The sequence below is a fragment of the Suricata suricatta genome, chromosome 9, assembly GCF_006229205.1.
Source record: "Suricata suricatta isolate VVHF042 chromosome 9, meerkat_22Aug2017_6uvM2_HiC, whole genome shotgun sequence".
NCBI classification, from domain to species: Eukaryota; Metazoa; Chordata; class Mammalia; order Carnivora; family Herpestidae; genus Suricata; species Suricata suricatta.
The window spans coordinates 77,243,488-77,248,660 of NC_043708.1; the positions used below are offsets into that span (position 1 = coordinate 77,243,488).

General features: G+C 38.1%; 1 non-coding gene across 1 annotated transcript; it reads left to right on the forward strand.

Annotated features, from left to right (window-relative positions):
* Window positions 1–586: 586 nt before the first annotated feature.
* LOC115303091 lies at window positions 587–690 on the forward strand. Its single transcript, XR_003913806.1, has one exon. It is a non-coding gene; the product is annotated as a U6 spliceosomal RNA (small nuclear RNA).
* Window positions 691–5,173: the final 4,483 nt, after the last annotated feature.

The following is a 5,173-nucleotide window of genomic DNA, read 5'->3' on the forward strand; positions in this document are numbered from 1 at the left end:
AAATCTGCAGGAGAGCAGAGCAAGGCCTTTTCTTCTGTGTGCGCTGTGGAGCATGAGACTTACAGGGCAATCAGGGGGAAGGTAGAGTTGCAACGTTCCAGATTCAAAGGTGAGCAAGCGTCTGTTTTAACAGGACAGAAAGTCCAGAAGTCAAACAAAGACAATGGAAATGAAGTAAAAACCAAGAGATTCCTGGATGTGGTTTGAAGGCATTTAAAAAGATTGTGTTTTAGATTCTTAGGATTTGCACATAAATCTGGTGTTGGCAAATAATTGCCGGTTCCACTGCCAAAGTTCTCCTTTGGGGTTCTAAAAAATTCTCCAAACATATGGTGACATAGCCTTTGGAGTTTAGAATTTAATTTGTTTTTCACCTGTATATTAGAAAAATGTGTTAGTTTCAAGTAATTGTTTTTCTAAGTATTCATTTTAAATATGAAGACTCATGATATTAGAAGTCTCATGAAAGCATTACAAACTTTAACGTTCTTTCATTGTTGTTTTAATGGATTGTTGTGAAAATATCTTAAACTTTTAAAACACTGAAAATTTGTGGGAGGTGCAAAATATAAAAAACATATAATGCGTGCTCGCTTCAGCAGCACATATACTAAAATTGGAACAATACAGAGATTAGCATGGCCCCTGTGCAAGGATGACACGCCAATTTGTGAAGCATTCCATATTTTTACTCATAGGTAAAAATTTTACTAACAGAGGAAACCTAACAGAGGACCATAGGGAGGGGAAGGGGGAAAGAGAATTGGGGAGAGAGAGGGACACAAATCATGAGAGATTATTTTATACTGAAAACGAACCATGGACTGAAGGGTGAGGGGAAGGGAGGTAAGGGGGTGATGGTCATGGAGGGGGGACACTTGTGTGGAGAAGCACTGGGTGTTAAATGGAAACCAATTTGACAATAAACTACTATAAATAAATAAATAAACATTAAAAAATATAATGTATATCACAGAAAGCACACAGTTCATTTTTTGTTTATGCAATATATCATCATCTGTCTATGCATGCTATATGTTAGCATAGAACTTTTCCAATGTTTTGAATTCCATTAATCTAAAATATAAAGCCCTATACCTGTGATATATTACTAATGCTAATAGATAAGATCACCCAATTATAAACTTCAGTTTGCTCTTATTAATGTAGCAAATGAAGTCATGGAAGTGAGTGAGATCTCATTTTGGATAAGGTTCCATTTCTTGTTAAATGTTGTTATTTCAGAGTTGGGCATATATCATCATTGATATAACAATAACAGATGTCTTATTTGTGGATTCCTCTCCTGTCTGCCTCACAGCAATGATTTTACTACTTGTGAAGGATTACGAAAAATTACTGGAAGATTTACAAGAGGTCTCTGCAGTATTTATCTAGAAGCCAAGTATAATATTGTTTTTCCAAACCCATCAACCAACACAACTTAATCCTGACTCAAAAGAGCTGCATTATTCTTTCCTTAGCCTGTGTGATTACAGCAGCTGTACCTTTTTTTTTTTTGGTCAATAAAAGTTGGATTAGTCGCAATAGCACATGTTAGGTGGGGGCATGAACATCCCATACTCCTATTCTCCTGAAAACATCAACAGTTATGTTCTTCGGCTGATACTAACAGTGTGTATTTACTAAGTGTGCGTATTTACTAAGCACACTTTTATATTTTCTTTTCCCATTGGGGTGGTAGCTTTTGTTTCAACAGTCTTCAAGGATTTGGAACTTGCTTCTTTTCAGGTTTAACTGAAGTTTTTCTTATTTCTTGTGAATTGTTTGGGAATGAAGGCAAGAGAAACTTTGGAATTTTCAGGACATTCAAATCCTTTCCCTCTTAATTATCTTCTGAAAAGAAAACTGGGGAAATGAGCCTTAAATATCATGATCTTGGGCACAGTCACCAGGACTGTGTCTTCAATTACCACCAGCACTATAGTTCCACAGCCTCCACTGTAGAGGATAGGAATGTCAGAGTGCAAATATGTAGTCAAGGTTCTTTCTTAATATTCGGGGAATTTTTCCCAAGACCTCATTTGACAATCCCAGTGACCCATTAGGGCTATGGTTTACCACTGTCTTCATACAGGGTGGATAAAGTCAAGGTGATTTTTATTCTGTCTAACAAGTTGGGCAATGGGGGCCTATAGCACATCTAATTTTATTCTACATTATTTTTAACAGCATGTCAGAATTCAGGCAGAAAAACACACTTTAGATCATTCACAGGGAGGTGATTAAATACAAGAAGATGATAACATGGTGATGGAAGAGCTAAGGCTCCAGACAGGGAACAATGAAGCAACCCAGATATTAGTAACAGCAGGAAGTCTCTGCCATCCCTAAGAATCAGGAAGAGGAGGTATTGTTCCTAGAGCTCAAAAGCAAAGCTAAGGTTGACTAGTGGGAGCTAGAAGCCCAGCTGAGAATTGTCTGGTGGTAACACAGACCGCGAATGGAGAGACGATCCTACAGGAGCTAGAGCCACAGAAGGAAGGTACCCAGTGCCAGAAATGGAAGCCCAAGGCAAAGAACTAGGAGGACAACTCTCTGGCTTCTCTCCCACTGCCTGCCAGCCTTCCACCTGTGCCTACCATAGGCAAAAACCTATGCAGAAGCCATTTGGGAAGAGAAGTTGAGAAGCATAGAGAGGGACAGAGCGGAGAATGGATTTGAGAGTAAACAAACGAATGGCTGGCAAAAATAGCATTTTCTACTCAAAGAAATTGATGTCAAAAGCTGAAAAAAATTCAGATTCTTTCAATATTACATACAGTCTCTATCTTGAAAGAATTAGCTCTAGCATTTCATTGGAAAGACAAGATAATAGGCATGAGACAATTAAACAATGCAAATATATGAATACTGTCTGCTTTGCTGAAATGCCCACAGTTACAACGTGATTCAGCTCATATGTAATTGATAAACAGGAGGATGTAATAGATAAGCAAAGAGGTGTTGGTGCAATGTGAAAGTCACCTTGTTTCTATATGCAAATATTGGTAGACAAGAGGAACCCAAATAGAACAAGAGAAGAATTATAACTTTCCGCAGCTAATGTTCCCCAGCATGCCTATTGCAGTGGTCACAGCAACCCTCTTTAAGGCTGCAGTATATACTTTCAGAAAATTAAAAATGAGTGTTTGCATTTTCAGCTCCCTTCCCAAAGAGGTGCTTCCCCAGCCGTTTGTGGCAGGCTGCAATGTCTCAGTGCCCACCTTAGCAACTACCCCATTGGCCTCAGACTCCATTTCCACCTACCTTATTTACCAACTCCTCCCTAATTAACCGAAGTATTATTAGCATGTCCATTCTGTTATTCCTATTTGCTACTGATATCTACTATGACCATATCCAGCCACACTAAGGAAGACTGCATGCCAGGGAGATCCAACTTAGCTCAGACACCAAATATGGTTTTTATTATGCTCTGATTACAAATAGCATGAGATTTTGAGTGCTCTGCCCAGTGAGTCCTTTTTGTTGTTTGTATTTGTTTTGTTTTTACAGAAGATCAAATTTTTGTAAAGTGTATATCATGTTATAGTAGAAGCACTTACAGTAAAAATATCATTGTGTTTGGTTACAAAGCATCATAGTATGAGGAAAAGATCAATATGGATCATTCATTCATTCATGCAGCATTTATTAAACATCCTTGTACTTGGCAAATTCAAATATGAATCAGGTAAAGGAAGAGTCTTCACTCTGAAGGGCTGACAAACAGACCTGTTAACAGATCATTAAAATACAAAGCAATAAATGTTGTAATAGGAGTATTATTGGCATCCTGAGAAATTCTAGAACACAGTAAGAACAGTTTTGCCAGTGTCAGGAAAGACTTCAAGAGGAGATGATATTTGCAAGATCTTAAATAGTACAAGTTTGGCAAGTGGTGAAGGAAAAAAGAAGCATTGTAGGCTATAGGAAACCATGCGCAAAGACATAAATTAATAGAACTAATTAATGTAAAAGTTTGGTATGAGTGTGTAGGAATGGAGCCAGAGATGGGAATCCATGCAGAGATCCACCAAGAACTGTAACTGAAGAAGTTGATGCTTAATAGCCAAAAGCCTTATAGGTCCAGCTAAGGAGTTAAGTGTTCGTCCTGTGAACAAGTGGACTCCAGCTGAGGTCTTTAAGTAGAGGAGTAACTTGATGAGAACTGTTTTCAGGAAGATCATTTTGGTGTCTAGGTGAAGAATGGACTGCAGAGGAGGAAGACAGATGCCAAGGAGATCAGATAGGAGGCTGTATGAAAACTCCAAACAAAAATGATAAGGGTCTAAGCCAGTGGCCATGAGGATGATAAAAAGGGACTTTAGCCAGAGGATACTTCTGAGGGAGAACTGACAGGTCTGATGATCAATTGGACATGGGAAATAAGGGACTTAAGTCAAGGATGACCTTAAGAGTCCTAACTGAGACAACAGGGTATATTGAAATGCCATTAGCTGAGGGACAGATTTCCATAAGGAAATGCAGGTTTGGGGAGGTAATGGGTTTAGCACTTCTATTTTCAATCTGTCAAGATTATTTCAGAAGTGGACATGGGGCCTTAATTTCTAAGAAATAGCCATAGCCATTGGGGAAAATCCATTGTTAAAAGATAGCTAACCATTTGGTTTGCATATGGTAGCCGAATCATAGGTGACCTAATTTCCTTATCTGTTAAGTGGGTTTTACTTGCCAGTGTTTGCAAAGAGATTATGTTAAAATCTATATTCTCAACATTTTAAAATATCATTAAAAAAGGTAATATTTCCAATCCAAAAAGCCTCTGTACGACTTGGCAAGCATACAATATGTTGATTGGGAAAGAAAAAGTAGATTTCAGGGCAGTAGTGCTGCATTCTATAACTGAGGACAGATGCAGTTTCATGGAAATGTTTGCAGTGTGCATGAAGAAGGCATTGCACAGCCTTGAATTAATAGGAATATATATTCTAATTAATTGACAGCAAGAGCTGTTGATAGAAAGAAAACCTAGATCTCCAGCTCCCTAAGCAAGCACCCTGACACAGCCAAACAAATTGCTGAGACTCTGTCTTTATATAATATGTGATGCATTCTTGCAATAATCATCCTATGTTTTCCCATCCTCCATCTATTATTTTGGATTTGGGGGTCTTTTTTACACCTAAACCTAGCAGGAACAAAATAG